Source organism: Heloderma suspectum, chromosome 3 (genome assembly GCF_057233095.1).
Source record: "Heloderma suspectum isolate Gila_16-S chromosome 3, 16-S_ref, whole genome shotgun sequence".
NCBI lineage: Eukaryota > Metazoa > Chordata > Lepidosauria > Squamata > Helodermatidae > Heloderma > Heloderma suspectum.
Genome location: NC_139460.1, coordinates 308,224,425 through 308,236,176, shown reverse-complemented (window position 1 = coordinate 308,236,176; position 11,752 = coordinate 308,224,425). Strand labels below are relative to the sequence as shown.

The 11,752-nt window shown below is 45.9% G+C and overlaps 1 protein-coding gene across 1 annotated transcript in view; it reads left to right on the top strand.

Moving 5' to 3' along the window:
- The first annotated feature begins 1,064 nt into the window (after positions 1-1,064).
- The window catches only part of PLD1 (phospholipase D1), a 204,882-nt gene continuing 194,194 nt past the window's right edge, over positions 1,065-11,752 (top strand). The window contains exon 1 of the mRNA XM_084847488.1: positions 1,065-1,194. The gene's annotated coding sequence lies outside the window, so the exon portion shown is untranslated. The remainder of the gene's footprint in view (positions 1,195-11,752) is intronic.

Below are 11,752 nucleotides of genomic sequence, written 5' to 3'. Positions count from 1 at the left end.
CTTCACAACTGAATACACATGGCTTTTTAAACTGGGGAAGGGGGTAAGACCACGAAGGGAGCAATCCTATGGCCCCTAGACATTATCTGAGGGGCCATAGGATACTGGGAATTCCCTCCTCCACAGTCCAAAAGAGCGCTCCAACCTCGGAAGGGGGAGTTGGAGATCTGCACCCCCTCAGGATCCCCCCCCCCCAGCTTACTTGCTACATGGGGGAATTTTTAAGAGGGATAGCAGCTGGGGAGGGAAGGGTAAATCCTCCCTCCCTCCAAAGCTTCCCCTGAATGGCAATTAACCTTAGGTGGAAATTCCTATGCAACTGATTGGTGAGAGATTCAGGACGATAAAAAAAAAAAGGCAGTCCTTCACACAGCACATAGTTAAACTATGGAACTCGCTACCACAGGATGTAGTGATGGCCACCAATTTGGATGGCTTTAAATGGGGGTTGGACAAATTCCTGGAGGAAAAGGCTATCAATGGCTACTAGCTCTTTTGGCTATGTGCTTCCCCCAGTACCAGAGGCAGTACACTTATGTGCACCAATTGCTGGGGAACATGGGTGGGAGAGTACTGTTGCATTCATGCCCTGCCTGTCGGTCTCCTGTCAACAGCTGGTTGAACAGAATGCTGGACTGGATGGTCCCCTGGTCTGATCCAGGATGGCTGTTCTTATGTTCTTATTTTTCTGTCTCCGCTGAAAATTAAACAAATTTTCATGATTATTTCTAAATGTGCATATATAGGTATAGCTTATGCAGTTTTTAGTCCTAGTGCAAAGCAACACCCGTCTGGAGGGCCACAAATCGCCCACCACCCCAGCCTAAAATTACTACTAAGAACGGCTGCGCCAGCTGCGGCTATCTGTATATTCGCAACGGTGGCTGACTTCTGCAGAAAAGTGACGGACGAGAGGGCGCAGAAGGCCCGATCCACCCGAGCGAAGGCGGGTGCAGAGGGCCCGATCAGCGTCACTCTGCCCGGAACTTTCGGACGCGCCCAGAGAAACGTAACGCCGAAGCGTCCGCGCCCAGGCGGGCCGTTTCGCCTCTTCGCCCCCGCCAGGGCGCACAGCTGTGACCCCGCCCGCTCCCGGAGCTTTGCCGGAGGACGACGCGCTGCCCGCTCGGCTGCTGCCCGCTCTCGCTCTTCTGGAGCTCCGCGCCGCTTCCACACACGCGTCGCCGAGCACAGGTAAGCCTCGCCTTCCTCTCGCCGGAGCAGGACTCGACGCAAGGGGATGTGAGCGTGTGTGTCTAGTTGTGGCGGGGGACAACAGCTTCTTAACGCAACCCGGAGTTTTTCTTGGGAGCAGCTCCACCAGTTCTTGCAGCATCGTTTTGCAACTTTTCCGAGAACTTTTTTTTTTTTTTTTGACAACTCCCCTCCCCCCGCCTTCCCCTTTTGCTTGTACTCCAAAAGTGCTTGCTCCTGTAATAGAAACGCGGATTCGGGATATTCGCATCTCCTCCTTTCCTTCCATATATGCGCTTTCACGTGGCATGAGTAAATAGAGCAGCAACTATTACCGGGTAGAAGTTTTTGCACTTGGTGAGATAGTCTACCTGGATTGTCTCTTTTCTGATCTAAGCCCTCCCTGCACCCTTTCTTCACTTTTGGCATTAAAATTCTTCTTCCTCAGTGTGGCTCCTTAGGAGCAGGATTCAAACAACCAGGAATTATTATTAATATTATTATTATTTTATAGTAGTTTTGTGTGCAAAGTGACAATCTGAGTTTCGGTGATTCCTCATACAAGGAATATCTGTCTTACCTGTGTACACATCTCATGAGTACAGCTGACATATTATTTAGACTCTTCAGCATCCTTTATTTATTTATTTGTTACATTTACGTCCCGCCTTTTTTCGTCTTGCAAGGAGCTCAAGGTGGCATACATGCTCATCCTCCTTTCCATTTTATCCTCACAACAACCCTGTGAGGTAGGTTAGGCTGAGAGTCAGTGACTGGCCCAAAGTCACCCCGTGAGCTTCATGGCCAAGTGGGGACTAGAACCCTGGTCTCCAGAGTCCCAGTCCAGCACTCTATCCACTATATCACACTGGTGCAGAAAGGGTTTTAAACGTTTTAAAAGTTTATCTGTTAAAATTCTCCTTTATTCTGGGAACGGGACATAGTGGACACCCGTTTATTTCAGACATACGCAGTTCTGCAGAACAGACACACAGGAAGCTGCCTGTTTGTCTGTCTAGCTCAGAACTGGCTACACCCACCTTCCCCAAATTGGCGCTCTCCAGATGTGTTAGACTACAACTTACATCATCCCCAGCCAACATGGCCCTTGTGCTCTGCCACTGAGCTATGGACCCACCAAGCTTCACCTATATGTCTTTTGCTGCATCATTTATAAGTGTGAAATACATGTATTATTAATTGTGTGAATGCAATTAACGTGTACTTTTAAAAAATGTGAACAGCAGGGGGTGGTGGGGGTGGTAGAAACATTACCAGTGGGAGGTGGGTGCTGTGTTGTTTATTTGTTCAGTCGCTTCTAACTCTTCATGACTTCGTGGACCAGCCCATGCCAGAGCTTCCTGTCAGCTGTCGCCACCCCCAGCTCCCCCAAGGTTGAGTCTGTCACCTCCAGAATATCATCCATCCATCTCTCCCTTGGTTGGTCCCTCTTCCTTTTGCCTTCCACTTTCCCTAGCATCAGCATCTTCTCCAGAGTATCCTGTCTTCTCATGATGTGGCCAAAGTACTTCAGTTTTGCCTTTAATATCATTCCCTCAAGTGAGCAGTCTGGTTTTATTTCCTGGAGTATGGACTGGTTTGATCTTCTTGCAGTCGAAGGCACTCTCAGAATTTTCCTTCAACACCACAGTTCAAAAGCGTCTGTCTTCCTTCGTTCAGCCTTCCTTATGGTCCAGCTCTCGCAGCCATAGGTTACTACGGGGAATACCATTGCTTTCACTATGCGGACCTTTGTTGTCAGTGTGATGTCTCTGCTCTTCACTATTTTATCAAGATTTGTCATGGTCCTAATGAAAATCCTCCTCCCCAGAAGCCAATGGATGCACACAGTTAACATCATGTCAAGTTTGGCTTTAAGTGTCGCCCTTAAAATGTTGCTTTGATTACTTTGAACTTCTGTGGATTTTTGTTGGAGAGTTAAGCATGTGCTTAATTCTTTCTTAGCTAAATTAATAAGAAAATTGCCTGAGCCGATATCCATGCTTACTCTGCAGTAAGTTGGGTTCAGTTGGGTTCACCCTGGAGTAAGTGTGGGTACCCTTGCCCTCCAATGAAGTCATTGCTACCTATTTCTGAGTGAAGTCTCAGACTGCTGGATGTACGTACTTAACATTGGCTGGATTGTGCCCTGAATTCGTCTTGCACTTAAAGGAAAACAAAAGTATCGAAAGGGGAAAGGGAGCTAACAATAAATGCACCAAGTTTATAAAATGGTTATGGATTTTCGAAATGAACAAGGGGAACTCTCAGCAAAATGTTGCGATTTGAAGTGCTCCCGTTCACTCTTCCACTAGTCAGCCATGCCCTTCTCCATAATGTTCCATTCCCCCTTCCACTTGATTTTCCATCCCACCTGCCCCCAACCACAGTTCATGACCACTGAACATGCTCTGTCCTAATTAGGCTGCTTTGGGGGGTTTTCCTCAACTTTTTTTCTTCCTTTTCTTTGTTTTTGTACTTCTGCAAACCTCAGGGCAAACCAAGCCTGCTGATAACTCTTGTGCGTGGGTGGTGCCATTTTGTCTACATAAGCATCAGCACTCGTGCTTGAACATCAAAAATAATGGGAATGATGGCATGGAGTACATCATCCAATTTCACTTGTGCTGAGGTTTTACAAATGGTTCAGTGGGCCAGCTTGATCTCTCTTTGAACAAAGAAACACACTGGGAGGTGTTATGCAAGCAGTACAGAACTTCTAAGACCCTGTCAAACCTTTGTGTCTTTGCTTTGCTTTTTCTTGAGCTTACAGTTGATCTCCCTCTGCTGTATATCCATTGTGGAAGGAGACGTGGCTGTATGATAGAGCCCATGCTTTGCATATAGAAGGTCAGAGGTCCGGTCGCTGTTATCTCTAGTTAATTTTATTTATTTATTTATTTATTAAATTTATTAATCTCCCATCTGGCTGGTCACCCAGCCACTCTGGGCGATGTACAGAGTGTATAACAGTTTAAAACAATAAAATTCTACAGCAAAACCATCATTCTAAAAATACCCTAACCCACCCCAAATGCCTGCCTGAACAACCATGTTTTTAATGCATGGCGGAAGCTCATTAAAGAGCGGGCATGGCAGAGTTCCCTAGGGAGGGAGTTCCACAGAGTGGGGGCCACCACAGAGAAGGCCCTCTCCCTCATCCCCACCAGTCTAGCTGCCCTGGCTGATGGGACAGAGAGAAGGCCATCCAAGGCTGATCTTGTTGAGTGGCCTGTCTGGTGTTGCTAGAGGCGCTCCTTAAGATAGGCTGGGCCGGAACCATATAGGGGTTTAAAAGGGGCTCAGGTAACAGGCCTTGGAACAGAGCCTAAGATTTTGGGGGGAACACTGTAAATCAAAGTAGGCAGAAGTGGGCTACACAGACTGGTGGTGTGACTTAGTATAACATGGCTGCATAAATTTTGGAATTCACACCCTCTGCTGCTGGTAGTCATGCTGATTACTTCCTTTAACTCAAGAGTGTTGAATGTTTTTAAGCCTGAGGGCCGAAGCCAGTTTTGGACAAACTCTTGAGGGCTGCATTTCAGTGGTGGGTGGGACCAAAGGCAAACTGGGCTGGGTCAAACTACCAAAAACACCAGCATATTCTAGTTTAAAGCTCTTCCTTCCAGGAACTAAGCCTTAGCAGAGCTGCTTTTAGAATGGGAAAAAATGTGCAAAAACCTGGAAACCACCAAATGATCGGGGGGGGGGGGAAAGGGGGTGAGGCCACGGGAGGGGGGCAGAAATCACGGAGGGCCAGGTTGAGACCCAAAGTGGCTGGATTTGGCCCACAGGCCTCAGGTTTAGCACCCCTGCTATAAAAGGTTAAAGGCACAATCTTACTCATGTTTAGACAGAAACCCGCCCCCCTGCAATTCCCAGTGTGCCCCAGCCAGCCATGATTTAAGTGAGTTTAAAATGCAAAACTACACTCTCTCAGGGTATTTCTTAATCAGGGTTGGCAAACAGCCCTCCAACCCTTACGTATCAGAAATGTCGAAGCAGTCGTAAAGCGTGGAATGGCATTGGGCAAGAAGGGATATGTTAGTTGTATGTATGTATGCTTCACAACTGAAGTGTTACACATGGTTGTTTAAAGGGCCCCCCCTCATTAGACCATTAAGTCCAGGGCCTAAAGGTGGAATCCTGGGGAATGCTGGGAGTTGTAGGACTTTTTTCTGTCCAACATGCATAGGATTGTGCTCTAAAATTACCTAGCTGCATCACTGAAGGGCTGTGGATCTTAATGCAAAAAAAGTGATTATATGTGTGAAAGCAAGTTTCTGCACATGGTTCAATAATATCGGGCGTGCAAAAGCAAGGGACCAGGGTTTATGATTTAATATCAAATCAAAGGATAGAGGCCCACATCTAGAAATCCAGTTTATCTACAGTCAGGGCCAGAAATATTGGAACAAGGATAACTGTTTTGGCAGTTGGCCTCTGTACACCACCACATTGAAGTTGAAAGGAAACACACCCAGATGGGAGTGAAGTCAGGACTTTCAGCTGTAATTCAAGGGGTTTGGCAAAAGTGGGACACTAACCATTCAGGAAGTACAGCCAGTGGCACGCGCGCGCGCGCACGCACACACACACACACACACCGTTGGTGGCTCATAAGTAATGGAACAAATGGCTGACAAGCAGCTGCATGGCCAGGTGTGGCCTGTTTCCTGGGTACCCCATGAGCAATCAAGCAGATAAAAGGCCTGGAGGTGGTTCTGAGTGTTACATTTGCATTTGGTAGCTGTTCACTGGAACTCCCAACATGAGGTCCAAAGAGGTGTCCATGCGAGTGAAGGAGGCCATCGTTAGGCCAAGGAAACAAAATAAACCCATCAGAGAGATAGTAAAAACATTGGGAGTGGCCAACACAACAGTTTGGAACATCCTGAAAAAGAAGGAATTAACTGGCAAGCTCAGCAACAGCAAAAGGCCTGGAAGACCACGGAAGACAACTAAAGTGGATGACCGCAGAATTCTGCTCAGGGTGAAGAGGAACCCTTTCACAACATCTAGCCAGGTCAAGAACGCTCTTGAGGACGTAGGCATGTCCTTGTCAACATCTACAGTCAAGAGACGGCTTTATGAATGTAAATACAGAGGCTTCACAACAAGGTGCAAACCACTGGTAATGCTCAAGAACAGACAGGCCAGATTAGCCTTTGCCAGCAAACACGTAAAAAAGCCTGCCCAGTTCTGGAATAAGATTCTCTGGACTGATGAAACCAAGATTAACTTGCACCAGAATGATGGGAAGAGAAAAGTATGGATAAGCAAAGGAACATCTCCTGATCCAAAGCTTACCACATCATCTGTCAAACATGGTGGAAGCAGTGTTATGGCATGGGCATGTATGGGTGCCAATGGAACCGGGTCACTGGTGTTTATTGATGACCTGACTGCTGATAAAAGCAGCAGGATGAATTCTGAAGTGTGTAGGGCTATACTTTCTTCTCAGATTCAGCCGAATGCTGCCAAACTGATAGGACGCCGCTTCATATTGCAGATGGTTAATGACCCCAAACATACAGCAAAAGCTACCCAAGAGTTTCTCCAGGCAAAGAAGTGGGATGTTCTTCAATGGCCAAGTCCGTCACCTGATCTCAACCCAATAGAGCATGCTTTTCACTTACTGAAGACAAGACTGAAGGCAGAAAGACCCACAAACAAGCAGCAGCTGAAGGCAGCTGTAGTAAAGGCCTGGCAAAGCATCTCAAGGGAGGAAACTCAGCATTGGGTCATGTCCATGGGTTCCAGACTTCAGGCAGTCATTGACTGCAAAGGATTTTCATCCAGGTATTAAAGACGATCCTTAAGTTTGAAATGATGTTGGTTTGTTCCACTACTTATGAGCCACCAATGATAGTGGATGTGTGTGCATGCCACTGGCTGTCCTTCCCGAATGGTTAGTGCCCCACATTTGTCCAACCCCTTGAATTACAGCTGAAAGTCCTGACTTTGCTGCCATCTGGGTGTGTTTCCTTTCAACTTCAATGTGGTGGTGTACAGAGGCCAACTGCCAAAACAGTTATCCTTGTTCCAATATTTCTGGCCCTGACTGTATATGTATATTTCTTAATTGCTTCTTGTCTATAGACTGAACAGAAGAGCCCTCCATATTTGTTGGGGATGCTGCATGTGATTAAGAACCCTGGAAAATCAGGGTTCTTAATTGCATGGATAGAAGAGGCTGTCTGCTTCAAACTGTTGACCTTCAGGCATACAGGGTGATAAGAGTGATAGCAGAGCAGGGATAGGGCTGGAGATCTCTGCTCCTTACGCGTAAGAACTTAGAAGAACGCTTGAAGAGGGTTTATATGCTTAAAGTGACATACAAAAATAAAATGATTTAAAAAACCAAACAGGAACAATTTAATAAATAAAGAGAAAATCACAGAAATTACACTCTAAAACAATGAAAATGTAATAACAAATCCAAATAACTTGTGTTCCTACCAAAAATTGCAGCTTAGAGCTTTAGGGGAGACCAATTGGTACCAACAAGAACTTCTTTCCTAAAGCTTTAAGTTGTGTGTGTTTGTATGTGGGGTGATTTTTAGTTGAAAGGTGACTGAGAAGAGAGATATCTCCCTTCGCTGCATGTGGCATTCAAAGCAAGAATCACCCCCTCTGCGCTTGCAATTATTTCTTCAAAATAACAAGATAAGTGTAACATGGATTTGGTCCTCAGGACCAGACTAGATGTGAGTCAAATACACTGGTTCCAGTTGCAGTGCTTAACCCGCTCCCAGTTAATTGACAGTGTGGGGTATTTTAGTTGGGATTGACTTGGAGAGCCAGTGTGGAGTAATGGTTAGAGTACTGGACTGGGACTCGGGAGATCTGGATTCTAGTTCCCACTTGGCTATGAAGTTCACTGGGTGTCTTTGAGCCAGTGTCACTGACTCTCAACCTAACCTATCTCGCAGGGTTGTTGTGAGGATAAAATGGAGAGATGGAGGACCATGTAGGCTGCCTTGGGTTCCCCAGATGGGAAAAAAGGCAAGATATAAATGTAATAATAATAAAAAATTATGGGGGGGGATAAGAATAACCCCCTGCCTGTGTACCTCCTGATGAAAATCGCTCCTCTGTGCCTGCTGGAACAGCTGTTTTAAAAAAATGAACACAACTGCAAGTGATGTGTTTTAAGACTGTGATTAAGGCAGACTTTGTGGCTGCAAAATCAAGCCAGCCTTTTCTCTCTTTCCCCCACCTAGTGCTCTGTTTTACACACATTATATTTTAAACTAAAATATTGCACACTTGTGACAATGCCACATTCCAACAGAGGAGAGAATTAAAGAGAATGCTGTAACAAAGGAAAGTAAGCTGTAATTTTGACTTCCATTTTACCCTGTCAAAAGGTCACTGGGTGGATTTGTCAATTGTAAATAGGTGTTCCCATGTCTGAACAAACAGCATCACACAGACAGCATCTGTGCCTTGAATAAACACTTGTGATAGAAGAGTTTCGTTTCCTCTAGAAGGAAATCCTTATGACTGTATCACACTGGAAAATGTGTTGCTTGATTAAGAACGTTACTATTCCCTTATTACTGTAGTGCAAGTAATGATATTACTGTAGGTGCCATTTTAGTAGATATTATACACACCAGCCTTACCAAAGCAGGGGTATTCCAGATGTTTTGAACTCTATCTCCTATAATTCCAGACAATGGCCATGCTAGCTGGGGCCGATGGGAGTTGCCGGCCAAAACATCTGGAGGGCATCAGGTTGGGGAAAGCTGATATATATGCACACTGCACTTGCTAGTCTTCCCCAGTGTGGTTCCCTCCAGATGCTTTGGACTTCAACTCCCAGCGTTCCTGACCATTGGCCATGCTAGCTGGGGCTGATGGGATTTGAAGTCTAAAACATTTTGGAGGTGCCAGGTTGGGAAGGTCTAGGGCTGGGCCAGCCACCCCTAAACCAGGTGCCCTCCAGGTGTTTTGGACTACAGCTCCCGTAATCCCTGTCCATTGGACATACTGACAGCCTGAAGGGAGTTGCAGCTCAAAGCATCTGGAAGGCACCAGGTTGGGGACGTCTGGGCTAGGCCCTTCACTGAACATCGAATTGTCTCTTGAAAAATCTTCATTTCACAAATGAAGGAGGACAAGCCACTTGGAGGTCCATTGGAGCTGGAGATTTGTCTATACTATGCCATGTGACAAAATTTCGTGAGGAAACATGGACATGGTTTCTGACCAAAGTGGGTGTGGCTTTTTCTTAGTCCTACCTACTTCTGATACAGGCTCCGTCTGCATTAAGGCCTGATTGTATCACATGCCTGCATAGGTGGATCTTCTGGGTTTGTCCTGCTCTGTCCATGCTGCAAACTTAGGATGTCGTTGCAACTCCTGATGAATTCCACTTTGATGGTGGTTATATCTGTATGACTTAGGGCACAATGTTTCATTGGGGATAAAGCATCCATGGTGTAGTGGAACAGGGATGTGGGGAAGTGAAGCAGCAGAAGGCAGGTGGCACAAGGGAGAGTGAGAGAGAAATCAGTGGTGCCACTGGGCCCACCCAGAGAGTGGCAAGTGATGTGGGCAGTGCCAGACAGGCCTGGCTCAGTTCCTAGACCAGTTATGGGCAGGGGGAGGCCCAACGAGGGTGATGCTACAAGCTGCAGCCTCCTTTCTTCTAAGTTTTAAAAACAATTTATAGTCAGGGCAGCTGGGGTATGTACATGGTTACAGATGCTCATTTTACCATTTTAACTTAAAAATAATTAATCCTTTTCTACAACAAAATATCCCCAAGTAAATGTGTTTAGCAGCAGAAGCAAACTCCATTTTATTCATGATGGTGCTATGATTTAAGGGAGTCTAAAATGTGAAATTACATATGCTCAGAGTATTTCTTTCTTCTCTTTTTTTATCGGTGTTGGCAAACTATTGATTTTTGTTGTTGCTAATTCTCAGCCCCGCCCTGGCCTTGCAATCTCTTGCTACTCCTTAATCCTCAAAGCAATAAATGAGTGAAAAGTGGCCTTCAGAGCATCCACGGCAAGATTACGTTAGCATGCATGGCTCAGTTCTTGCAGTTCCGAACACAAGGATCGGGTTCCTGCAGTAGCATCTTCTGGGCTTTAATAGTGGAGGTAGAAGTCAGGGGAACTTCCCTTTTAGGAGCAGTGCCAGTACCTGCCATGTCAGTACCAGAGCCTGGAAGCGAAGGAGAATGGATTTTAGCTCACCACAGTCCCAAGCTGGCTTCCTTCCCCTTCAACCGATATGCCACTTAGTGATGTATGGATGTTGATAAATCCGTTCCGTCTGTGTTTCGCGGGTTGTCAAGCATCTTATGTTCCATCATCGGCTCATTGATGGAATTGGATTTTTAAGGGATGTATGAGAATTTTGTTCAGCTTGTGCATTAGCACAAGTGCTCATTAGTGTTAATACACATTAGTGCAAGTGCACATTTGTGCAAATCACCCCCCCCCCAGTTAAAAAAAACGTTCTGCAAGTCTGCGGAATTCATGCAACTTGGAAAAAACCCAGTCTCCTGCAGAATCCACATGTCGGATTCATAGAATCCAAACCATTGTGGATTTCTTCAGCATCCTTAATGCCACTTTACAGAACCCAAGACATATCTCAGGACCACAGTCCCACAGAACACTTATGGTGTAAACCTCATTGAACTTACTGAAATTTGTTTCGAAATAATCATGAATAGATTGGGCTGTCAGTCCTAAATTTCTAGCGCTGTTCTGTGTGTTTACTCTGAAGTTAATCTCACTTTTATTCACCAAGGCTCATATTTGCAAGTATCAGAGTACATAGATTTGTGGCTTCAGGAAGGACAGGAAGTTGCAAAAGATCTGCAAAATGCATGACTGCAAAATGGGTGCCCTCTTGTGGAGCAGAAGGTGCCCTTTTATTCTGGATTAGATGAACTCTGAGTAAATAGATGCCTAGGGGTTGAATTCAACCCCTGTGCAAGCAGAAGTCTGCTTGTGTGACGGGATTTACCCGTCCTCTCCTCCCTGCAGCCCCCCCATGCATGCCCCATATCTACTCCAGAGAGTCCCCACACCTCTAGAGTAGATTTGGGGGTCATGCAGAGGCAGCTGCAGGAAATCTATCCTGCCAGGGGTTCTCTTCTACTGGTGGAACAGTGCCATCGGATGCAATCCTAGGTTTGGAAAAGGAGGTGTGAAAAAGTACACCTCCACCCCCCAATCAAGCAAGGAAAGGTCTGTAGTGCAAGGCTTAGCTTACTTCAGTTGTCTGAGATGTTTTCTGTGATGCACACTCTGGGGATTGAGTGTGCAGATTGCTTGATTTGGGCAGGGGTGTGGGGGTGCCTTTCCATACCTCCTTTTCCAACAGGGACTTGCTAGCAAGAGTAATTATTTTTTCAAACTGCTGTGCTATATGGGTGCCCAGTAGCTTGAGCATAACAACCTCTAAAGTGGCCCTGCTTCATCTAGTATGTTTTTGATAGAAACAATTCCGATTGTCAACAGTGAACTTCCTCTGTGGTTCTTCTGTAGTGGTTACAACATTGCAGAGTATATATTCCAGCACT